This window comes from Mizuhopecten yessoensis, unplaced genomic scaffold (genome assembly GCF_002113885.1).
Source record: "Mizuhopecten yessoensis strain PY_sf001 unplaced genomic scaffold, ASM211388v2 scaffold8361, whole genome shotgun sequence".
NCBI classification, from domain to species: domain Eukaryota; kingdom Metazoa; phylum Mollusca; class Bivalvia; order Pectinida; family Pectinidae; genus Mizuhopecten; species Mizuhopecten yessoensis.
The window spans coordinates 358103-385693 of record NW_018407509.1 but is presented as its reverse complement, the minus strand read 5'-3'; the positions used below and the strand labels follow the sequence as shown (position 1 = coordinate 385693).

At 35.6% G+C, this 27591-nt stretch overlaps 1 protein-coding gene across 2 annotated transcripts in view; it reads right to left on the bottom strand.

The window, feature by feature from the left end:
• LOC110455701 (receptor-type guanylate cyclase Gyc76C-like) overlaps nt 1–25075 on the bottom strand; it is an 84881-nt gene extending 59806 nt beyond the window's left edge. Inside the window, exon 1 of one of the 2 annotated variants that reach the window (XM_021505993.1) lies at nt 24851–25075. The gene's annotated coding sequence lies outside the window, so the exon portion shown is untranslated. Of the gene's footprint in view, nt 1–2138; nt 2354–24850 lie in introns of those variants that run through there. The other variant, XM_021505991.1, reaches the window with a different exon arrangement.
• Nucleotides 25076–27591: the final 2516 nt, after the last annotated feature.

Sequence of the window (27591 nt, the reverse complement as noted above, 5' to 3'; positions counted from 1 at the left end):
TTTTTTTATGAATTAAATATAATTGTTGTGCACTGGTCATGTACGGTTACTATAAAAATGGTGTCATTATCTGTCCTTGGAGCTCTAGAGTATGGTTTACACAGCTGGTCAGGACAACATGACATTTAAACTATTGAAAGCATTCACTGATTGAATGATAACATTCTTTGGTACTCTAAGCTACACGTCACATTCAGATGTTCATTTTATACGCATTACTCGCTTTGTAAGTTTGAATAATGAATACCGAATAGACGAGTGTCGCTATAGAGAGCTTTTTGTGATCGTTTTTACATTTACAATAGCTAGGAACGTCATTCTCGAAAATGATTTTGTTTGCCATATGGATGAATTAAATGAACTTACTTAGTAAGGCTTTCCATGAGTTAAGCGTTTTTATCATTGAATACATTTCCAACTAGTTAAACCAATTATCTTATAAGTGATAAATTATTATATTGATATTGAAAGTAAAGTACATACAAAACATTTTTTTTTTTTTTTTTTTTGTGATCATATGAAGCCAAGTTATTCACAAACTTAATACATGATACGTGGCAGCACGTTTTGTAAACAACGAAGAAGAAATCCATTGTCGTGTTATTTTTTGTCATAATTTGTTTTTCAACTAATGGGGAAACAGACATACGGGAACAATTAATGTTTTCTATAGTTACTATTTCTATGAGTCAAAAAAATAGTTAATCGGGAAGGTATTCACGAAATTCCGTCCAAATTTTGACGTATACACTAAATTACACTTAATTAATGACGATAAGACGCGGTAACAGATGTTCAGTAACAGTTGTTGATTTTACGTAAATAAAAAATAAAAAATTCTGAGCTAGTGGGTTTATTTAAAGTCTATGCAACGGAAATCACTCAATAGGAATGTGGTTATCAACACCCTTGCTTAACATCGTTCAATTTTTTGCTTTGTTAAGGAAGGTCTTAACTCGAGGATCTGCACAATTATTAAAAGGACATTTAACTTTACACGAGCTTGTAAACTTAAGAACAATCACTGTTTGTTTGGCCATTTCGTAAGAAAACAATACGAAATATGAGGGTAAAACAACCGACTTATCTGTTCGAGTAAAGTTAGTGGTTCGAGAAAATTACTAACGACTAATCACTATATATGAATATATTTTTAACCATTAAGATAATATCGCTGGTGGTTATCCTTCTAGGACTCATCAGCGATGTTAGTGGCAAAAAAGTAGGGAAATTGAAACTGGTTTAAGTTACTGTTTACATAGAACTGGGGATGCGTAAAGCTACTTAACAACATGATATATACTTTAAGCTATTCCTAGAGCCGTTTATTATATGTTTAAGAAAGGTCATACAACATGGTAACAAAATACGGTACGAGCAACCCATAATATTAAGGTATTGTTATGCAATGAGCAATATCATAAGACCTCATATCTGATTTCATCCGCTTTATAACGAAACTGAACCAGGTACACAACACACGAACGGAATCACATTTATCTTCTTTGTGCTTAAGAGGGGAAGACAAAAACGTTGAATTTTGTCAATGTCCCATAATATGAATATGGTAAGAATGTTGTCCTTTACACAGGCTAATAGTAATGTATTCAATAGCACGTCATAAATATAAAGATAGCTTGGCAAATAGTAGGAGATTCCTTTGATCAAATTGATATGAAACATTAACACCACTGAGGTGTCAAGTATTTGAATTGTTTATTTTCAATATTTTTCTTATATTCACCCCAATACTTCAAATGGTCCCTTTTTAACGTTTCCATTCAATTCACGTCATTCAGTTCATGAACTGCTAACATGCCATAATCTGATTTCTATGCATGTTAGTTGCAGTATGCATTTAAAGGACAAAAAGTTTAGCTGTTCAGACAGAAATCAACACGACAGGTCTGTTGATAAAGATATATCCATGCATATGATACTATCAAATAACTTATATAAACATATACTTACATAAGAAAAACACGGTAAGATATTTACTAAATCTTAATCCTAACGTGTTTCTGTAGCACCGTGCTTTTTATAGCTTTTCATAGAGGACTGAATATGGCTGAACAAATATTTCACAATACTCAATATTAAAATCAATTTCATAATGTAATTATAAGTAATTCGCTTACCTTTCTACTAGGTGATAACGACTCAGACGTTCAGTGGTAAGGTTCTCTCTCCGACCCAGCTAGATCAACCAACTGTACCACACATAATATATATATACATAGACAGTAGTAGTACATATATCACTGAGCCACCGACAGTCGGTCTTGGCGGTCTCGAATCGACGGGTATTCAGGATTCACTAAACCCGGGTGATTTGTCGCGATGTCATGCGAGATAACAGGGCGTACGTATTAAGTTTAAATGGAGTAATTTGATCACTCGGTTGACCCTTATAGACTGTTGGTAGTACTATTGTATAGGTATGGTAGGCGATATACTTAACTACTGTACAATAGGACATGGGAACTACCACAAATCAAACGGGCTCGTAATAACAGTGATCACAATTATGCCATGTTATTCGGTAAGAGAGAAAAAATAAGATCGGCAAACGATCATAGCAATTATTGTTTTTGGGCAATTGATTTGAATTCGATATCCACTGAACTATTGAATGAATTGGGACGAAACACACTGCACCAGACGTCATTGAAGGTCATTGTAATACACAGGGTTTTATTTAACGTTTAGTGGATGAATATAAGAGGAATCAATATTATAAGAAGAATCGATATATAATTTGTTTTTTTTAGCTTATCTTGTCTTAGTGTTATTTTAAAACTAATCAAATGTTTATTTTTAACCACCAAATCCAACACGTGTCTAGATACACTAGGTCATGCATACTAAGGCCATTCGCGGTGATTCAATTTGTCAATTGAGTCGTTTATAAGCCAGAATAGCCGGACAACAGAGCATGAATGGTGTATCCTTGCTTACACTTCTCAGCAGTAAAATGTTCAAAAATAGCGCATATCGATCAAATGCACTCTGTGTACACAACAAAGAACTCACCTCCCTGCGCGAACAAAACCGCGGAAGCTGAAAACAGTATTTGTACCACAGAGAAGGTAAAACGGGTCACAAAGGAACAAGGGCAAAAACCGGAAGTGCGTACCTCTTAGACAAACAGCGGGTATTCTACACCGTTTATGTCAAATGCGTTAACACTGCAGTGAAGCGAGTTTGATACTCATAATATATTGAATGTAAATCTGTAACAATGGTTGGTTAATGCATCCTGGGTCATTTTCGCGGGCGCTTTGTTTTCACGGTTGCAATTATTTCGTAAAGGTTATAAGCGCGTCAGGTTGCTGTACTGAAGGTCATTTTCGCAGGTTCTTTGATTTTGCGATTAATTTTTTTTTCAAGTGGTTATGACCTTTACTCACTTGCTAAAATCCACAGAAAGAAAACTGTGTCGGTGACTTGATTACATAGTTAGCGAACTGGAACAATCCATGAAGATGACTCCAGGCGAAGAACGATTATGGAAAAAGTGACATTTCAAGTGAAAAAAATAAAGTTTACATATTAAGTTTATATTTCGAATGGAACATAGCCACTATCTATTAAATTCCTTTAATCAGCCACTATGTTGCTATCAAATACAGCAATTTTGTGTCAATATACATTTTTGAACAAAACGCATTGGTATCAAGCCTTGGAATGCTCCATTATTGAGACAGTGTAAAATTAAGTGTACACAATTTTGCCACTGATTGGAATAAAATGCAGATTGTAAATAATTCATTGATTTAATTACTTGCATTGATTCATTTAAAAAAAAAGGTTCATCTAAATTTATATGAGTTTGGTTGATCGAAATTGATTTAGATGGTGTAAATAACAACATTCCGCTTGAGTGATTTCCGTTGCATAGACTTTAAATAAACCGACTAGCTCAGAACAATTTCTTTTATTTACGTATAATCAACAACTGCTACTGATTATCTGTTTTACAAAGGGAGAATAATACAGGTCTAGGAATTAAGATTTCATGACAGTATTGCCTGTCTGGGTAGATCATATTACTTTTGGCTATACAAACTCGTCATGCACTTACCAGTAATACTCGTTCATTTTAGGTACCCTGTTCACAACAAACTGACGTAATGATGCACAAAGGAGGTCATAAAAAACACTTTTATTATTCACTAATTCAGTCAAATATGTACAGGAGATACTTTAATTTCAGGAATTGCGTTAAGATGCACATTTTGCAAAGGAACTGTCACTATGATATCGCATGGGAGTTTAGAAGCACGCATCTTACAAATTAGCGATATTTTTTATCGATTTTTTTTATCTTGTTTAAACGACGACAATCACAAATTACAAAAATAGCGCATATCAAAGTACGCATCTCACAAATTAGCGAGATTTTTTATCGATTTTTTATCTTGTTTAAACGACGACAATCACAAATTTCAAAAACACAGATTACGCCTACCATTATGTAATATCTTACTCTTTGAATGAACACGATTTAGAGGAATTTGTAACTGTATGATACTGTATGATATATTTATAAGGAAACATTCTTTTTTTTTGTATTTTGTTGATAATATTACAGACTGCAAAAATGTTGGGGCGCCATATATGTGTTAACAAAATGACCAATCACTAATTATCTCTCTTAAATATAAGTTCTTCTGATATTATTCAAAACCAAACCCGGGTTAATCGTCCGCAGACGAAAACGTGACATGGTTATCTATTCCTCAGCTACGTGATTATGAGGAAACATGCATATTGTGTACCTTTACCTTGGGCTACGTTTGAAGTTTAGTTACTGTCCTACTTTGTGGTACTGCCACGATACACCTTTCTGCATTGTATAAATATTTCCTGATTTTAAATAAATACTTAATAGCATGCCGAACAGCGAACATTGTTTGAGGAAGTATGTGTCATTGTTACGTATAGGTACTTCCGTATGCTATAGATCATAGCCAAATCTACCCTATTGTGATAATCCTAAGTTTAGTCAAAATATGTAACATTATGTAAAATAAGGTTTTACAACAGTTGTAATGGTGACCGACTTTTTTTCAGGTCATTTCCTTAAATAATCCTTCACCTTTACGTCACTGCATTTGGAAATATTCAAAAGAAAATTATTAAAGATTTTGAAGTTTTAAAGCCTAAATTAATTTTGATGATTTACCATATACAGATGTCTAAAAGTATTTAATCTATTTTTTGTGTGGTTTACTTCCTATTAACAGCTATGATCATTTAAGGACGTGCCAGGCTTTGGTGGTGGATGTAAGCCGGTGGAGTACCCGAAGAAAAACCAACGACCTTCAAGTTTGAAGGAACGGCTTAGAACTATACTATTTTAGCAACTTACTGTTTCATATTTTATTGCTGTTGCCTATATATATATTGAAACTATAGTGTATCACGTATATTATTGACAATTCTTTTATCAAGCTAATGGTCTATTGAATTGAAATAAATAAACAATGCTTTTCCTTTACGGTCAATTAGACAAGGTAATACTATTTTGAACAGTAATTGAGTTGATATTATCAATGATTTATATAACTTTCTAAATTGTTGTTCTTTTGTTCAAATACCTTTGGTCTTTTAATTGGTCTATACATGAATTGAACTATTTTGTTTTAGATGTCATTTCAGTATCGATGTATAAGATAAAATATACTTATTGTCAACATATAAAACGCTCACAACAGTATTAGGTTACGGTAATACATATTCTAAATAATGACTTTACCTAAAACATCAGGAAAGGAACGCTAGAAAACTAGATACTATATGTACATGTAGTCCTATGTTTAAGAAACAGTAATTATATGCATATTCATGATGCTATTAATTAATTTGCAAATCAATTAATTGAATTTCAGTCTTCTAATGAAAAGTTCGCGAAAAATAATTGATTAACGGGATTTTTATGTCCTAAAGGTAGTTCAGGTCGAAAGGAGTGGCACGAACCACTTAATCTTTGCCAATTGAACTCTCACAGTATACTTATTTATAAAATCATAATACAAGTTATTGGTTAATAATTAACGACCGTGACGTAATGCACACATATATCATTCTTAACTAGTGACATTACAAGTGGAAGCCCTGAATTTCGGCATGATTTATTGTCGCCATTAAGCGGTCAATATACAACGAGCGCTGGTTTTGTATTTGGCCCGCAATTAACCCATTGTGCTATTTTTTCACAGTCAATAACTTCCATAGAAAACGCGTATTACATACTTCAGTGGAAAAATATTGTGTGGAACCCCTTGTAAAGATGTGAACCGACAGCATAGCCAAGGCACTGTACTCTCTAAACAAATTATTTTGTTTAGAGGGTATGTTCATATAATGTTGATTATACCATTTAAGGTGTCGTAAAACGAGAGCGTTCAATCATACACACTTTAGTATTCATGGCTTTAAGTCTTAAGAGTTGTCAGTTTTACAAAACATGACAAAGAATGCCAGCAGATATAACACAAAATTACATACAACCATATATACCTCATTTTTGAAACACATCACGTCTCAAATATTACCTTTTTAAGTTCTCTCTGCCTAAACCTGGTAAAACATACATGCATGTGTAGATATCTGGTTGTCGCAAGACATGGGGCATGGAACTTTAAACATCACTGCTTGTAGAAAAAGGTACAGCGCCGATGATGATGTTTTATTCATTCTTTCTGATAAACCACTTTTTTGGGGGAATCCAGTTAGCGAATATTCAAACACGCTATCAGCATTTAGGTTCACATGCACTGATCTATTGTTGATTTATTTAAGGAGATGCAGTTCTGTTGAATGCATTTCGAATTATCCTTCTCATACACAACTTTGCACCGATGTTTCCAAAGAAGGTGAGAAAGTGGCAGCAGCATGCTGTACTGCTAATTCTTCCACTTCAGTTCGACTACCAGACGGCGCCTCCATCTTTCCTGCCGAAGCATGCGCCATTGGTTTGGCCCTCGACCATATCGATGAACACCGCATTACAAATGCAATCATTTGTTCAAACTCACTATCTGTCCTACAAAGTTTACAGTTACGAGATCCTAAAAACATACTTGTACAAACTTTAAAAAATTCCAAAATAACTTTACTTTGGATTCCGATCCATGTCGGAATTAAAGGCAACGAATTTGTTGACAGGGAGGCAAAAAATGCGTTAAATCTCGAACAAACAAATATCAAACTACCATATACAGATTTTAAACCTAATATTCGTACAGCCATTCAAAATGAATGGCAGCAACGGTTGTCTCTTGAGACGAGCAACAAACTTTTTAAAGTACAACCGAAACTTAAAACATCTGTTCCCAGTCGGAAAGATCGTAGATGGGAAGTTGTCCTCTCCCGGCTCCGTACTGGGCACATATATCCTACTCATTCGTACCTTATAGAACGAGAAGATCCGCCTTCATGCCACGTATGTGATACTTCATTTACAGTGAAACATGTTTTAATAGAACATTTCGATTTTAAACACATTCGTGATAACTACTTTCGAGTCCTTTACATATACTCTTTTCAGTTCCGTGGACTCGAAGGCATTATTTAACTATTTGAAAGACATCGGTCTATTCAATAGACTCTGATGCCTTTAAACCAACATTACCCTCCTTGACGTTATATATATCACATAGTCCATATCATCTATTCGTTATATCTATTATTATTTTAACCCCCTTTTTATTTTAATTATCTACACATATAATGCGAATGCTTTTAAAAATGACCATTTTTATCTGATTTTATATTCGTCACACAAATGTTTGATTATAAATAAATAAATAAATAAATAAATAAATCACCATGGCCCTAAATTACCACAGCCGTCGATGGGCCGTTAACTAACAACAAACATACAAACAAACAAACAGTTCTGTTGAACAAGAGCTATTGAGGAGTTCAGATCCTGTAATTGTCTGATATGTGTATTTCACAATTTGATGTTTAATAATGATTTGTTTTTCAGTAACACATTCAGCTATTCAGTAGCATGCATTTTTAGAACTATTTCTATTTTGATAATCCATCAGAACTGGCAAGTTTCATATGTTTACACTCTCCTACATAAATGTTATAACAATATCACAACCAAACTCAATACGGCGACAATAATTCTACTTTTCTTAAGTATCCTTCATCACTAGCTCTCTGCACCTCTGTTATATGTCATGACAAAATCGAAGGCTCAGTGTTTACCACCTTATGGATTATACAAGACCACTAGTTGATCAGTGGATGTCTATCAAAAGAATCTCCCAACAGCGTAACGGTAAAAATGTCCGGCGCTGAAGTATGATGTCGATCCTTTGTAATCTTCAAACGACAAGTGTCAGCTAACTAGCTATTGGTCATTTATTTGTTTTCCTGGGACCAATCAAACAGTTCAAATGGCTAGCCGAACGCCTTCAATTTTGCCATGACATAGTCAGGAGATATAGAGAGCGTGAATGCGCATAACCCCTGGAGTATCGAGGATGCCTTACAGCACCCTCTGCTTATGAAGTTTACTTATCACATTATAATCGCTACTTAAGAGGATATTTTCTGTATCAAAGCGTTGTAGATAATCCTTTTTCAAATAAGTGACGTAACCAGGGTTTCCTACGGAGGATGAATTTGACCTACAGTGAATTAAAGTGACGGCCTCAGCACGTTCTTATTCCAATCAATAACACATACATTTATGTTTCTTCACCAAAACACTCTGTTACATGTATCAATTTAAAAACACACATTACATAAATTATCTTATGAAAACATCATTTAAAACACTTAGCGAAAGTGTGAATGGTTCGCTTAAATGTTTAAGTCTTGTTTTATTATTTCATATGAAAATAAACTTATGTAAGATCACTACATATGAAGTAACTTTGTTATCTATCTGATGTTTTAAGGATCCCTGTCCCTCTGCACTTTGGGTTTTCTTATATGCAGTTATACCCCTACCTATTTTACTTAAATATGGATATCACTGTTGAACTGTTGGGTCAGGACTTTCCAGTTGACTAGGTGTCATGGCCCAGTTGTAAGAGGCCCAAATCACACCTTAATCTGAAATCTAGGGTTCGAATCATGTTCAAGCACCGCGGTGTTTATAATATTTTGTTTATTTCAGCTTTTCTTGTCCCTCATAAATGTCCTGTAAGGAATGGGTTTTCTTTTCATAAATGATTTATCAAAGCCATAGTCATGACGGAAAAAAATATTTTTATATACTAAGTTACAGTTTTTGGCAGTGGTCCGAAAATTGCTTCAGGTTTTCAAGCGAAGGATGTCACAAAGATTTTATAAGTGTATGAGTTGGTTAAAGTACATTCTTATGCTTAATGTTTACCGTTACATACCTATTGACCTAGGTCAACACATAGACACTGACATACAAACTCGTATAGAAATAGACATTACTTGCTTTATCACGAACCCCTAAAATACCAATACACTTCCAAAGGAAATAAAAATCGTGGCTGAATAACGATTTTATTAGTATATGATGCGTTATGATCTATCCCGTCACAGCCTTGCTTACTTGATAATAAAATACGTTATGAATAGGCGGAATGGACATTAAACGGTTTTAACGTTCCGAATCTAAAGCGAAAATTGCGTTTTAGGAAAGAATCGCCAATTTATTACGTGTTGTAGAACCACGATCTATAATTTGCTACAGCACATTACAGATTGCTTTAATTTCCCGCCCTTAATATTTCACAAACTATTCCTTCCGTTTTTATACCAGAAAACTTTATTTCGCATTTTTCCTGCATTATTTGCCAGTTACGCCTCGATGTGATTCTTGAAGTTAAGAGAAGTGCTTAATGCGATTTCACGGGAGCATTTGTAAATTGTACCAAAATACTGTACAGTGTGTTGTTTTTTTTCACGCAAAAACATCTGTATAGTTCATCCTTACCGGTTCACACTTTTCCATAACGGGAAGACCCGAAATCCACGAAAAATATATCCCGCTTATTTGTCCAATTCAACATACCCGCGGAAAAATAACCCTTCTACAGTAAATATTACTCATTTCAGAGTGATCTGGTGTCGTAGTGGATAACGCATTTGCCTTTCACCAAGGCGGCCGGGGTTCGAATCCCCGGAGCGTGTAATGGTGTTGTGTCACCTGCCCGACAACGTGGGTTTTCTCCGGGTATTCCGGTTTCCTCCAAACTCGAGTAATTAATGTACATTTGCAAGTTGTTAATAGAACATTTGTAACAATAGTTTAAAGATAAATACAGTTAATAAAAGACACCATTCATGTTGAAATTGATCAATATTGTTATGGTTTTCATGGCAGTAATTTCATGTTCGTATTATTACACTGTAGTGTTTCGCATTAAAACTGATTTCGTAAAGATTCGGGTTCAGCATCGACCTCGAATTGGAGAATCTCGTAAACATTTGTATATGCATCACGTAGGCCATTCACGTCGAGGGAACTGCGAATTATTGTTCAACCTTATAAGAAACATAACGATATCTTTTTCAAAATGTATGGTTGCATGAAATGTAAGTGATCTACCGAACTCAAAAAGGGTTATGCCAAGATCAGTAGGTCAACGTTTTAGACTTAAATTACCCATAAAAGCAACAAAAGAAAAGCGAAAGTGTCATATTAAAAAGTATTGTAAGGACTCTTCACATCTTAATATCAATCGTTAAAATTGTGCATGGGATACCATGTACTAAAATTTGATTTTGCATTAAGATATTTAATGCAATAACGACAACACACATGTCATTATTCTATCATGAACAACTGCAGGTTAGTACAATGTTGCATACCATTAAACATTGCCCGAAGCCTTTGCTCGAATGTAAACCCCTCGACAATACCAAACAGACAACACCCAAGGATCCCTGTCCCACTGCACTGTAGTTTTTCCTGTATACAGTGGCCTTCCCTTAACCTCCGTTTAGATATAACTGTAGCACAGGTCGGCCAGGACACAATCCGTTAGAGCGATAGCGTAACAATGTGAAGTCCAGGGTTCGAATACGGGTCTAGCCCCGCTGAGGGTATGCACTCAGAACACGGTGTTTTATTTTATAAAATGTCCTTCAAGGTTTGGTTTCCTTTGTAGAAATTGTAAATCAGAGCTATAGTCATACCAGAAACGACAGTACTCATGCTTATTTACAGTTTTTGGCAGTGGTACAGGTATCAGCGTTTCAGATTTACTCCCGCCCCCTCCGATCTTAATCGTGTCGGTAGAAACACGACTTTTGGATAAACACTGATATAAACTGAAATTCAATATCTTAGAAGACCACGATGGTCACCACGTAAGTATATGGCGTCTGTCATAAAATTCTTGTTAGCCGCCTTAAGGTCATAAAAATCGACAGTTTGTTGTGACAGCCAGGAAGTCTGCGCAGTGGCCAAGCCTAGTTGTGTCTATATCCCCATTGATCATGCTTGCGAAAAATCACGAGCTTATAAGGATCCATTTGTATTATATTACATTCCATTGAAAGGTTTTATCATTCAGAATCAGCAATAGGAAAATATACATCACAAAAACACATATACAATACACATTAAGGGTCCATGTATCATTCAGAAAAAAACCACCAGAGAATTCCACTATGTTTTCCACAGATCCCCGTACCACAGCCAAATTATGCATTGGAAACTTATTTCACCAGTCATGATGTAGCTTTGATGAATCATTACTGAAGAGAAAATCCATACTTTGCAGGACTTTTATAAAATATTACAGAGATGAAAAAAATCAGCAAGTGTTCTAAGACTGGCACAAATAAATGATTTACTATATGTTATTACTAAGCCTTTGAGCTAATAGCGTCAATATTTGAAGTTCAACACCAGTGACAACTGTCCGGATTCACAGATACATACCTGACAAAGGATTCAAATGGCATTTTGGCGGGTTGGGTGGCATATAAGAGCGCTACATACGTCTGCTGTTGACAACCGGAAGTTTACAAGCCTAACCGGTGAAGTGGGACGAGAACACTCCTTGATATTTGACCCCATTTGACCCCATATCAATCCGCCATTACATATCAATCCGCCATTACATATCAAAATCTAATAAACCATACGTTTTTCTAAAGTTCAATATCTGTGTTTATTTCATTCAACGTAAAATATGTCAACAATAACCTATTTAAATTACTCAGAGGCACTGCATCAAACCGGAACAAGTTTTAGGAAGGGATTACAATCGTATGAAACACTGGCTGGTTTAGTTGTGTGAGTCCTTAAAAGTGCATACAAAATAAGCGGGACTAGACCGGGATTCGAACCCTGGACTTAAGATTTGTAAACATTGTACACTCGCTCTAACCGACAACGCTTCTTGCAATTTGGTCATTGGGAGTGTCCTGACCCTACTGTGCTACAGTTACATCCGAATCGAAGTTAAGGGGAGGTTACTGTATATACAACAAAAACATAGTTTCGTTTTGAGTATAATTGTAGTTGATCTATGCCAGGGGAGTACTCTTGATCATGTAACACATTTTGTTAGAGCGAACTAACTGTGGATGGTGGTCAAGCTGCTCAATGATTCGAATCCTGGTAAGCTTAAGGTCCCGTTTCAGTTATACTCTCCGAATAAAGTTATTGATTTGCTTTTAGGTTTTGCTTTATTTCAGCTGTATTTAATTTTTCATAAAATGTTACCACAAGGTATCATTTTCTCTTCAAAATTGATTTATGAAAGCTATTGACATGTTGGTGAAAAGTTCTCTAATTCATAGTTATATAGTTTGGCAGTGGTACTCGGATTCTTAATTTAATTAATAAAAATGAAATAGACAGCTAAAGAATATTTTATGAAAAAAGAAAATGTTTTGTTAGAAATTATGTGTTTCTAAGAGCATTGATTCAATTCCAAGGTTTTTAAGATCTTCTAAGCATGATATTAAACTATAAAAAAGCTTATAGCAGATCACATATATATCATATTCCATTCCACTCTGTGTTTCTATTTGAAGGCTCAAGAATGTACATGATACATAGTACAAGCACTTAGTGTGCATACTTAAACATCAAAACGAATTAAGATCAATAGGCTACATACGATGTATATGTAATTTGTAGTGTGATATTAATTTATAGTCGGTATAATTAAAGGAATTCTACTACAGATGTGTGTTAGCTAACTACCTCGCCAACGTCTCGATCCCCTCTTACGGTTACTATGCCAACCACTAGACTCATTAAGTGGCAGAATTTTCTACAACCCATCTGGAAACAATATTTTACTACCTATATACAGTTAGTAATAACAGATTATCTTCATTAGAGAATATTATAAACCTGTAAAAACAATGTATCATTTACGATATATAAATAATTAGTGTGAAGAAAAAAACACGATTAAGGCGTGCTGGCACATTAAATAAGAAATTGGTCCAAATTCAACATCGTTAAACTGGGTTTTTATCGGTTATAATTGGATCATGCGTACGTGTTGAAAACCATTCAACCGCAGTTTTATGTCATTTTTGAGCACGTTATTTGTTACAGAGGGTTTATATCGCGAGTGACAGATTGTTATCATAAATATTTCTATCTGAAATGATGTAATCCGTATCTACAATTTACGTACGAGATAAGTCATTTATGAATACACACTGTCAAATAATGGATAAACTGTTTCTCACGTAACACAAACACAGCTGAATACATTTACTGCGGTCCTGAAATATGGGTCACGCGGTTACTCGCTTTTGCGTGTATTGGTACCGGATGTTGTGATTGCACAACCTCTACGTCAGAGATAACGATGTGAACATATTGTACAAGATTTCAATCATTATTTTGGAAATTTATATCACGAGCTGACTGTCAAAGAGTTGTTAATTCTGTAAACATGTCATGCATATGTTATAATGCATGTGTATCTGTGTATAAACACCCAGTTTCGACGTTATTTGTGCTGCCGATTTGACAAAAAGAATCTCTCTCCTATTTAAAACAAGTTATACAACGATACGGATTTAAAATAAAAGTAGCCATTTTGTAAAAAAAAAATCTGTATTGGCCCGCTTTTGGATATAGAACACATATTGAGTTCTGCGTCACCAGTTTCTATCACATATGCAGCAAATATTCATGTTGCCGGCAGTGCGGCTTGTTACATGTATAATTGATAATTGATTAATGATTACTGCGAACAGATTGATACACATAAAAGTTATGGGATAAATGTCTATCGTGACAAACTTGCACAAAACACGCAGATAAAGAAATCATTTTCTGTATCATTATATGTCTTTTTTTTGTCCATTTAGGACTCATAAGTGTTAGTCTAGGATTAAAGGACTAAAATTCTTGTTAAAAGTCTTAGGTAGAAATATAGCAAAAGGGGGAAAATGTGCCTATTAAACATAAAAATATATAAACTTTATTTGTTTTACAACAATTATGAAACAATATATTTCAACTTATATTAATCACTCTTGTTGGCCCGGATGTTAGCGCGTTGATGGTCTTAATGTGGGTACACGGAGAAAACCCACGTGGTCGGGCAGGTGACCCCATACCTTTTTACGTCAGATCGGGGAATCGAACCCCGGTCGCCTCGCTGAAAGGACAAATGCTAGAGCAAGTTCAATCTGAAAAAGTTATACGGTCTAAAGTTTATAAAAAATAATCCTAACAAAACATGATTTTAGAAAGTAAGTTCTTCACGATTTCTTCATATTTCTCATATTTCTACTGCAAGTCATTATAAAGACATTCGCCCATAGGCGGCGCGTTGAGAAAACGTAGAAATGTGTTTTTCCTAATTTTTATCTCGTTTACTTATTCAATTATCTTCAAGAATTGTGCAATAAGATATTTTTTCTCTTATTATGCCATATGATAGTTTCTGATATTTCCGCGGAGATGCCGTAGGGCTTATATATGGTAATACAGTTTATCTATTGTCAAATATAGAGTGTATTACATATAAAGAGCGTGTTGTTTTTGGTGTCTGTGCGAGCCTGCTGAGGGGCGACACTAACTCGCTAAACACCATCAACGTATTCGAGGTTGATCAAGTATCGACTTGCATTTGTGTGATGAAATTCACACGCTTCAAGAGGAACTCGGTTAATTCGCTCTCTTGTTCCGTGAACAATTCAACAAACAAGATCGATTTTGATTCTAAATTCAATTTCAACAATAATGCAAAACTGAAAACACCAAAGCATTTCATTTGACTCGAGTTCAGCGCACTGTTTCCTTTTCGTTATATTTGGCAAGGGAGTGCATTAGGGTTATTCTTTTCTGCTCTATCCCACTGCGTATTACCGTAAGAAGATACTTACGTGGGCGTCCTGCAGAATCGGGTTTTTCGTCGCTGTGGGAACGTTGGTGAGACCTTATAGTGATCATACTGACACATAAGGGATGTTTTTCTTTTCCTGTCGTTCATGCCTACTCTTTCGTTCCTATATACACTTTCCTTTCGGTGATACCTTCCTAGACACATAAACCTTGCTGTTCCGAGAGCATTAAACCCCTTATAAACAAACAAACAAATGCTTTCATATTTGCTTTTTGTCTTTGTTTGCATAGCTTAAGATTTGAATTCAGATGCGTATCCATAAGGTCACATGTGTATACTGTAATACTGTAAACCTTTTATTTTTATTTTGGAGTGATGCTTTTCGCCAGTAATGATTTTCGTTATGTTTATTTGTGAGGAAACTCATTTGCAAACGTCCATAGGTTATTGCTATCAACATTGAGATATCAATAGTTAACACCCTGTCAATCGCAAACTTACTTATTCTTGAGTAAGAACTTACACTCATGGTTCGTGAAGAAAAGTGGACGCGATTTTTTTTTATTTACAGTGTATAAGATAAGCTGTTTAACACCATTCAGCCGGCCATATATTGAATGTGAAAGCTGGTGTTATTTGATGCACATTGTATGCACAAAATTATTAAACCTAGATAATTAATTAAGTTTAAAGTACGAGAATATCTATTGATGTATCTTCAAAGCACTGACGAAATCTAGGATGAAATGGCACATAACCCCTTAACGTGAACGTTATTTACCATAGCGGTATTGATATGTGGTGGTGATGAGGCAGTCGCCAGGTAGGTGGGTTTTCTCCGGGAACTCCGGCTTTCCTCCACCTCCAAAGCTTGACATGCCTTTACATGACCATAGCTGTTAATAGGACGTAAAACACAACAAATCAAACCAATTTTTCTTACTTTAAAATGTGTGTAGGTTGACAACATTTGTTGTGTTAAACATATATGTGTTTCTTATACATATATCCTCCCAACAGACATGAATACTATTGGGATGTTATTTAAAAAGTATTTATTTAGTGTTTTTCGATGCCCGAAATAAAAGTCTATTGTAATTGAACAAATGTAATGTAAAAAATCACCAACTGCTTTGAAATGTCACTTTTAGAAATGATCAAAGACGATATCTGTTTATGTGGGCTTTATAGCAAAATTCGATAATTTCCACTAATGATGTCTCTAACCCGTGCACTGTTATATATATACATATCGTCGTTTTCTCTCCTAACTTAACTANAACCCCCCCCCCCCCTCCCCCCCCTACACAAAAAAAAATAATCAGAAAAGTACAAAGTACTGTCTACATAAACATGTATGGCGTTTCTATCACCAAAAATACTTTTAGTGTTCAACAATAATTTCACTTGCTCTAAACCTTAGATATAATCATGACGTACTTCATAACTAATCTAATAAAAATGTACGACTAAATAAATAATAACGAATCATAAAGTTTCCATGCTTAGCTCAAATAAGAACGAATCATAAAGTTTCCATGCTTAGCTCAAATAAGATCACTATATAGAGAATCGACATACAATTATTAACCCAAAAAGCGCAACCAAAACACCTCAATTATACTTGGATTTATTAAAATTCACATTGTCGAAGAATCTCGCTTGTTAATGACCCACTTAATCCTGATGCCATTTATTCTGCTGTCACTATTGACTCCCATGTGACAAAAATGATAAACTCACACACATTTCGTTATGTAGAAGCACCTTTGATGTTTCTCACAGCGTCATCACAAATACGATTTTCTCAAATGTAAAACGTCTAACCAGGACAGAAATACAAACATTGAAAACGGTCCTGCTGATAACAAAACCACTCCTTCCCAGGGAACGTCCCAATACTTTGTTTCAGAAGTATGAATTTGATATCAATGCTTTGATTTGAATGATAAGAACAGCGTCAGTTACAGGTCTATAAATCAAAGCTAATGGTATACGTCAAACATAACAGTATTATTTCGTTCTATTTTCACTGATATGTCGCCTACTTAACACCGATACAGAAAGATTATTGAAAATGATGGGCCATTGCCGTGTTCGTAATTATATAGATTGGACCGCTTCGATACAGAAGAGAAGAACAATGATGAGACTTCTTTTGTTATTGCTGAAACATTGCATTTACCCCCGTTTGTTTTCTTTTACCTTCCAAAAGTTCATACTTATATTCTGTAATAATAATAATAATAGTACTAATTCGAGGTTCATGTATGCCGCTTTATCACAACCTATACTAGTTGGTAGGCCATTTCAAAGCGGTACACAAATGATTATCCGTGGTTATAGGGACTCTTCAACCAAACTACTATCTTTCTCAACTCCCTGGAAAAGCATACAGCCGGTACTGCCATTTCGGCGCTCACAGCTAGCATTCAACTATTCTAGCACTGCCCAACCACGTTCTAGTTTAGCTGAGTAGACTGGAACTAGCGGAGTGAAGTATCTTGTCTCAAAGATACAACACAGTTCCGTGACGTGCCTTACAATTGTTGTCTTTACCAATTTTATCCCCCAAAACTAGAATACTTTTGACAACTATCCCTGTTAAAAGCACATAATTCATTTAACCATTACATCTGTTAACCTTGCAGGAGTTATCTTTCTTATTAAAAATAGTTTCTAATAATAAGCATTTATCACAGTAAGGTAGTTCATGTATATCAATCAACCTCATGGTGATATCCCCGTTTCCCTTAACTGTTTTTAAAGGGGAAAAAATTACATAGGGGAAAAAAAGCTAAAACCAACTCCAGACATATCGAAGAGATAAAATCCAACAAACGTTGCTGGTATTTTTTTCTTTTTTTATCCATCCATCCATCCATAAATCATCTATCCAACTACTTTTTCTTTCTTTTTTCTTTTGTTCTTTCTTTTTTTCGTCCTTTCTTTCTTTCTCTTGCTCATTTTTCTTTTTCTTTTAAACCGCCCGTCCGTCCTTCAAACAATGGTCGCTATACATTCGTACATGGTAATAAAATATTTCCGATATAAATTATGATTGTGTGACATTATATTTTGTCTGTCAACATTTGACATCTAACACGGAAGTCGTTATTTCGGTGAAAGTCCTTGGAAATACCGAATAATGGGTTAAGCAGGGATGTTACTATTAATAAGGAGAAAGATCAAGGTAGGAAAATCAAAATGTTTAAGCTAATCATACAATTTATTCGTCAGTAAACTAAATTGGTAATGTTGTAAGTTAATATAGAGCTAAGCAAAACAATGTCTTAACACCATGCACCGGAGACATAAGTAATTGCACTTTTTTGCGGATCGTGAATAATTTTTATTTTGCGTCTTCCCATTCCTTTCGTTGTCTTTTTTTTGTCGGTAATGAATTTAGAACATGTACAGATGTAGTATGTTTTTCTATTGATTCTAACTTGATGGTTATTCTAGAAAATACAGAAAGGATAGCTTTATTATTTTCTATATTTGAAGTAACTAAATATCGTGTTGTACTTTCGTCAATATATAATGCTACATGTTATTTAAGAAATGTCTAAATATGGGCTGGAATAAAACCTAATTTAAATCTTACAAACACCGTAATATACATATCACCCCCGAAGACAAATTTGAACTCTTCCAATTCAAAGGTTGGAATAATTCATTATACCCTACAATGTGCAAGGTTGGTGCGTGCTTCAAGAAGCCCGTGATAACAAGCGGCAGTCCAAAATGGGTGAATAACATCATACCATACATAAGATATATGTTCTTATCGTTTAACATTATTCCTACAGATACGGGCGGTGTACTTAGAACTGATGCATACAAATTATCCAAAGATGAAACCAATTCCACGTCTGGTGACTCAGTGACATGATACCTAAGTAGAAATGTAGGCATGGAACAACATCAATTGATAGTATTCCCAAAACAGAATACAAAACTAGTATCGGCCACAGAATAATTCCTATAAAGATTAAACGTTCTGAGCCGTTATCGGCTAAACACTCAACAGACGTGGAAAAGACGATCTGATCAAACTGCATTTTATTATACATGGTAAGGGAAGACGCTGATCTATTGAGTTATACAGCTGTGTAAATGACAACCATTGCCCTGTTATTTTTCTGACATATTGCAAATAGGAATCAATGAGCTACAGACGATACGGAAGAAGAAGGCCCCATTAACTGCCCAGGGTCAGTAGACAGAGACACATCCTATTCTTATACCATCAGCGGCCGCTTTTGCGGCGGAAAGGATATATGGAAGTCGTGCCTAAATCTACATTAACTTACCAGTGTCCTGCGACAGGTTACACTGACCTTTTCCTACTAACGTCTATGGTCATGCAATCGCGTCATCATCACTTTACACAAAAAATGAAGATAAACAGAAAAATAATTACGAATACGGATATGCTTTTATATCAATAGTATTTTTTAATTGATACGAACTACTTACTAATCTTTTATGAAATAAACTTTGAAGTGGTTTCCAACTGACTTTAATGAGAGTACATTGTATTTAACCCTTAAGAGGCCCCATACCACTAACAAAAACTGTATATACGCATTGGAAACTGTTTATTTTTCGGCATGACTAAAGCTTTGAGAATTGTTTTTTGAAAAAAACCCTATAAACGTATTTATTTTAGCACAGTAAAATTTAAGTGCATATTCGAATATTATCAGATAAGCGCACCGATGACTTGTTGCATCCAGAAAGTATGTAATAGAGAGACTATTCACAATTTAGGCGCAAATAAGCACACATTTAAGCGCAAAAAAAACTCTAAAATAAGACTACTGCTGAATGTACGTTCACAGTATTTTTCGGGACTTTAAAGAATAAGAAAAAAACAAAATGTAATCATTTACAGTTTTCTTGGTGTAACAAATTCAGCGAGGTCACTCTTATATTCGACCCCTTGGCCTCAGTTTGTTACCGTAGCCCTAACCAACTGAGCAATTGAGATCTTTCTCGAAAAGATATATGTCGCGAAATTGACTATTCAATGCACAAACAAGAATTCCACGGAAGTGGATGCGTCGCCTGCGCAGGAAGCTGGGAGATTACGAAGAAATAGATACACTTTGTTTCATTTCAAGAAATAATGCTAAAAGTAAGCAATAATCATAGATTGTGTTTTTGGATGGCATCATTTTGTTATATAATCTGTTATTTAAGGAACTTGCTATGGATACTCATTGTCTCAATTCCAAGTTTAATTTGTATGATTTGTCGGATGGTTTCCCATAAATAAATGAAAAAACTTGTGGATTATGATGTTAAACAGCTAGTGTTGTCAATAACATTTGGAGTAAGACGGCATTTCAGAGATATATACGCTGGGTCAAGTGGTAGATCGAAGCCGTCCAGTATACAGTTTTAGTGAAGTTTCTATTTATAGTAACAGTGACCTTGACCTTTACCAATCGGACCTGAAAAGCAATCTCAAGCAAGCACTTTTGGTAAGGAAGCACTGCATGAAGTTTGAGTTTGATCGGCCCAAGGAAACTCAAGTTATCACACGAAAACATATTTTCTATTTATAGTAACAGTGACCTAGACCTTTGACCTTCGGACCTGAAAAGCAATACCAAGCAAGTACTTTTGGTAAGGAATCACTGCATGAAGTTTGAGTTCGATCGGCCCAAGGAAACTCAAGTTATCGCACGAAAACCTCTGTTCGGACGACGCCGCCGACGACGCCGCCGACTCCGACAAAGCCTTTCGTCTTATCTTTTCATTTATATAGCACATATTATTACCCAATAGCCTATATAAATTATAATTAGTCGTTTTTGACTGTTTCAGGCTTTTTGTCCAAGTTCGGCTGTAGGGGTGAAACAGTCAAAACTGTTTTCCCGGTCAGAGCGAACTGTTACCCGGCGCGAATTTGATGCGCAGAAATCCCCCCTCGAGTGCCCCGTTCAAGCGTTTCGGTGTTGAGGCAATGGCATCATTGCATGCAACATTGATACTAATATTTATTTGGTAATAAAACAATTGTTTCAATGCTATTTCGGGAACAGTCAAAACTATCATCCCGAGGTAGAGGGAAGCCCTGGGGAACAGTTCCACAGGGCTTCCCCCCTACCTCGGGATGATTGTTTTGACTGTTCCCCAAATAGCATTGAAACAATTGTATACTGTCAAATGCTAATTTTCATCCACAGTCATTTTTGCGATTGTGCTTTCCTCAATCAAAAAAAGAAAGATTTGGAACTCGTAAACGAAAAACACCCTCATAAATATGTCTAGTTATCTTATGCTTGAGTGTATACTTACAAGCGCCTCGCTAATTCGAGCGAGAATAAGAGAGATTCACCAGGAAAATATTAATTGACATGTACAATACAATTCTTCGTGTCCATTTGCACGTTTTTGATGGCGTCACATTCCTTACGTTAACAACTGTTACAAATAATATGATTTTGCTCGAACATATCTGATTTGTAAAACAAAAAAAAGACCCCTATGGTTGTAGCGATGTGGGCGTAAATTCTGAAGCGTTCACGCCGGATATCAGCGTTGATAGATGATACATATCTTTCCACTCAATGGGTATTATTGTCCCCAGAAGAATCGTGTATCTGAAGGAACGCGTTTCGGAACAGTCAACCGTGAATCTATCCGAGCAAAGCAATTATCATTGCCTTCATCGCCCAATTATTCACTCTTCTTCTCCGTTCCATAGAGAGTGTTTGCACGCTTTATGTTTACGCTACCGGGCGTGGCGTATAAACACCACTCTTTAATGTATAAATAGACATGTATGCGATGCACTTCCATTGCAGCTCAAACGTCCGTACATCATGAAAGCCAATTTGTGTAACACAGTTACGAACCTTATGTTTTAACTAAATTTTGTTCTTGCTTTCAGTATGGCAATGTAGAAACAGAAAGATACTTAATGGCTCACAGGCGGTACGAGGTATTTTATACGTATGCATGAAGTGCAATTGTAATTAATGTTTTTATCTAGATATATTGGTCATAGTATTCGTGCCTTTGTTGAGGACAATAAGCAACGAATGTTTCATGAGCCCGCATGGCTGATCATGTTGGTGGCGTTCAGAGGATTATAAGGATAGGTTTTTGTTTAATACGTTATAACGGGTTTCTTTCTTTCTTTAAATGTCATAGGCAAGCGTGCATTCATACACAACAAAAACATATTTAACAAGAGGAGTATAAGTAAAATAAAAGGTTATTACAAGAAATAAGGATTTGCGTGTTTTGTTCAACCATTGCAATTTAATTGCTTTACTTCTTTCCTGTTGGAAAGTAATTGGTTTTAAAACGTAATTTGTTTCAGTTTAAAAAAATATTTTTTTTGACCTTCGGGGAGTGACTGTTTATCCATAAATGCCAGCAGCCCTGATTTATAAGCATTTTAACCTTATCTACAGGAGTACAGCACAACATTGAGAATCTTTAAACCTCGCAAGTGATGAAATACACGATGAGAAGATAACATCAACCGTGTTTTATAAGTTAAAATGATTTACTGTTTTTATATGATATATGGCGACACTTGTTGTTTCTGTTACTGAAGGTGTTTGTCGATCTGTGGCGGAATTGCATTTTAACGTATGTTTGGTCCGAGAAGTCGCGAGTTTAAGGAGGATGAATTACATGGTAAGTGGTACTGTCTGGTCACAGCAAGTGGACTTGATGATGATTGTTTACAAAGCTAGCGGCAGCTACTTGTGTAGAACTGCCCCACAGCTGCACCAAATACCTATTTCATGAAGATCGCACACGTAGTATGTACAGACGGCTATCTGACCCCCTTCTACCCCTGCACGCGTCACCCCTCTTTGACCTTTTCAGCACGTGAAGTGTGTATTTTTTATGTCTCTGTTCACGTTTTGCCCATTGTTATTTGATATATGATTTTGCTTTCAAAACAAACAGAAGTAATCTGGAAAATTATCTCTAGGTAGGATAAGGCATGTTTATAGAGGCAGTGAGTAGGCTAGCTGGCCCCACCATAGATAACGGCATTTTTGTTTTAATGCCGAGATAAGTAAAATACGGTTACTTAGCATTATCTTGTATCTTCAGGGTGATTGTTTACGGCGTTGAGGGTTAGGTGGTACCAAAATAAATAAAACACGCTCCATTTGTTTTGTAAAACTTGTTTTTACAGAAACGGAAACGTTAAATCGAGCATAGATTTACAGAAAACCTGCCTAGTTCGACGGAATCGTTAAATCAAAAATAGATAAACAGACAACCTGCCTAGTTCGACGGAATCGTTAAATGGTAAAAAAATAACAGACATCCTGCCTAGTTCGACGGAATTGTTGAATCGAAAATAGATAAACATACAACTTGCCTAGTTCGACGGAATTGTTGAATCGAAATTAAACTAACATACAACCTGCCTAGTTCGACGGCAAGGCAACGTTAATCGAAAATAGATTAACATACAACCTGCCTACTTCGACGGCAACGTTAAATCGAGAATAGATTTACAGAAGTCATGCCTAGTTCGACGGAATCGTTGAATCGAAAATAGATAAACAGACAACCTGCCTAGTTTGACGGAATTGTTGAATCGAAAATAGATTAACATACAACCTGCCTAGTTCGACGGAATTGTTGAATCGACAATAAATTAACATACAACCTGCCTAGTTCGACGGAATCGTTGAATCGAAAATAGATAAACAGACAACCTGCCTAGTTTGACGGAATTGTTGAATCGAAAATAAATTAGCATACAACCTGCCTAGTTCGACAGAATTGTTGAATCGAAAATAGATTAACATACAACCTGCCTAGTTCGACGGAATTGTTGAATCGAAAATAGAGTAACAGACAACCTGCCTAGTTTGACGGAATTGTCGAATCGAAAATAAATTAACATACAACCTGCCTAGTTCGACGGAATTATTGAATCGAAAATAAATTAACATACAACCTGCCTAGTTCGACGGGATTGTTGAATCGAAAATAGAGTAACATACAACCTGCCTAGTTCGACGGAATCATTAAATCGTAAATAGATTTACGAACAACCTATCCAATTCAACACACTGTGGGACATAATATATTGGTCAGATTTGACAGAATGTCGAAATACACAGGTTCCAGTTTAGTAGTTTTCTTTGAAAATGATATAACACATCGTAATCTTTTGAATAAGACAGAATGTCGTAATATATTCAGTGGTCGGATATGAAAGGTTTCAATATTTCAAACGTCTATTGATTGAAGCAATGTCGTTTCAATAACTAAAATTCTTAGAGTTCGTAGAAAAAATATGAACTATAAAATAGCTAAAAAGATCAAACCAAATTTACTTTCTTCTGTATATTAATGCTATTACGTGTGTTGGAAACCTTTTAAACCCAAAATCATTGGCATACTATAATATAATACATATCTCAACGATGTTCCCCCTTAAATTTACCGTCAGGTCACCAAAAATGCAATGAAAACAGATACGGACATAGCACCAAACACACAAATTCGGGTTGACATGCTCTTTTGTTTTGTAAATGGGGCGACAATAAAAAAAGGCTTACCTTCCACACTCGGTGTAAAAAAAAGTACCTGTCAGTGTTAAATCCAACTATCAGTAACCGTTTCCATGAGCAGAGGCACGCGCTAACTAAACACGACGCCGCTACTTAGTTCCAGAGACACGACAAAGACCACAGATGAAAGAATCGTGCTCTGCCATATGATAAACCTGGTTTCTTGACTGGGATTTCAAAAGTGAATTGCAGTGTAGTGTCTGTTGTTGTGGGTTGTGTTTTAAGAAACCACGCACTGTCAGCTTGCTTACTGCATCGATTCACGCCGCCGCCCACTCTCAGTACTTTCAGAGGTAGGTAATGTCATGAATGAAGATACAGACGTACCACTACAAAATAGACAGTGTGCATTACTGCTCAAATGTACAGTGCTGTCTGGACCATGCAGTTTATTCAAAAGAGCTTTTTCAGATTATAGTGTTTCATGAGATAGTGTTATCTTTATATCTTTATACGGAAACACTGTACAATTTAAAGAGTCTTTGGTTGGTGGATTTAGAGAGGCACTATGCTGCTAACTATCATACAAGTAACTACAAACAAACTATTAGGAATCTGAGTAGGTTTAATTGTGCTTCCAATTCTAGATTGGTTGCAGAGGCAGAATTGTGCGTATACAGGCAGTTGGCTTTCACCAAAAGTCCATTTAGGAGACAATACCTCAAGACCATAATCTAATTTTCAACAGGGAATCCCAAGGGGCTACAATAATTATGTTCATCGATTTGTAGAGTGGAATAAACGGTCAAAATACGACAGCGTGTCACACGTCACCGCACTTAATAATAAAGTCCTGTAGTTGACCAGATCAGACCATACGTTTCCACACACTACAGCGTCAAAATACGACGGCACCAGAAACACAGGTGGCAACTTCATCTAGAAACTGACAGAGACAAAACAGGAGTTAATAGTCTATGCATATCAATTATCAGAAAGGTAGTGATTAATTGATTTAGTAGACGAGTGGTCTCTACATCCTGGCTTACTCGTGCTCGCTTTATGTAGCAATGGTCAGAGTCATTCTAAAATTGAAGGCGATAACGTAAATATCGACAGCCTCGTTGCAAAGCAGAAAACCCAATTATCATTTTTTTCTTCTTAATTTACTGAAACTCATTGTCCTTAATGTTCTTACCGATTTTGAATGCTATTAAATCTATTTGTTTTCTTTTTCAAACTGAGATTTAAAAAAAAAAACACGAAAAAACACTTCTTGTCATTCTTCGGCATGGTAAGTGTTGCTATTCTGGTTTCAGTTCTACAGCGAATCTTTTGTGGGTTTTATGGGGAAGGGCTGACGTTGATAGTTTTAATGGAGAAGACTATTTTTGTGCTTCGGAAGACGAGAGATTTGCATTGTTGTTCATAATGAAATGCGTTTGTCGTCATGGCAACGGCTTTGCATCAGTATTGTTAAAGGAGAAGACGTTTTGTTGTGGGTTTGAATGGCGAAAGGATTACATGGACATTGATGGTTCTAACTGTAAAACCTTATGTTTGTTGTTCTAATGACGATGGAATGAAATGAGTTGTTATAATATAGAAGTGGTACCTTCGTTGTTCTTACGGCGAAAGGTGTACTTCACAACATTTTCAACAGGAACTACCGTCACTGTACCCTAATCAAGAAAGTACCCAAAACGGGACACATATGGGAAAACGGCCCAAGAGCAATCAATGCAAAGAAGTACTTTTATGTATACAGTTTTCATTTGATAATACTTTTATGACAATATAACTGTATTTAAGCTTTATTGGCTGCTGAATATCGTTACATGGACAATTCAAAGGTAAGAATAATGACAACAACAAAATTTTCCCGATATACGTGCCGCACGTGCGACGCTATTTATTTGGATAGCATTTTCAAAGGCTTATTTTATCAAAAACAATGCTAGTTTGGAGAAGAAATTTAATCAATACCCTGTTTGACTCAAAAATATTAGAAATATGTCTTCTTTTCCGCTGTTTTTGATCATTTATCCCAAAATATTAGCCAAAATACCGAAGTCTACCTTTCAGGGTACAGTTTCGCCGGTTCAAATACCTAGGTAACCCTCATGGTATTTCGCGTTTTATGTTTAGAACCACGCGCCCGAAATATCAACTTGTAATAGAAATGAAAAGTGGATACTATCTTTTTATGAAAAATTAACAAACATTTGTAGAACTGATACTATGGTACTTGTATACAGAACATTGATATTTATCTAAAAAGTGTCCCGAATTCTGTACAATGCTGATTTCTATTTTCCTGTTATGAACTTCCTTCTCTTTATAATAGCACCCCTACATGAATAACTTCCATTGTTTAACTTTCACAGAAGTTTCGGCATTCAAAGAACTTGCTCCAGATATCAGATATTTGTAATAAATGTCGACTGCTGGTTGACAAACTTAAAACACATGGCTCCGAGAGATGCAAGTTGATAAAGACTTCAGACAATAATTATAGTGGTCATCATGTTCTCACTGGGAAATATGTTTTTTGTTAAGTGATATGAAGGTAGATGATTTTGTGGATATACTTTGAGGACATGACATCAATTGGTTTTTACCTACATTTTCATGGCGGGTACCGTCTCTGAAGCAGATCTCTAATACCAGGTACCGGAACACAAGGTCTAATTCTTGCGAATCCTCCTTGTTCATTTTCAAAGGTTTCCATATTTTGTGTTTCTTTTTTCATATTTTTACCCTAATGTTTCAATAATGAGTTCCTAGTT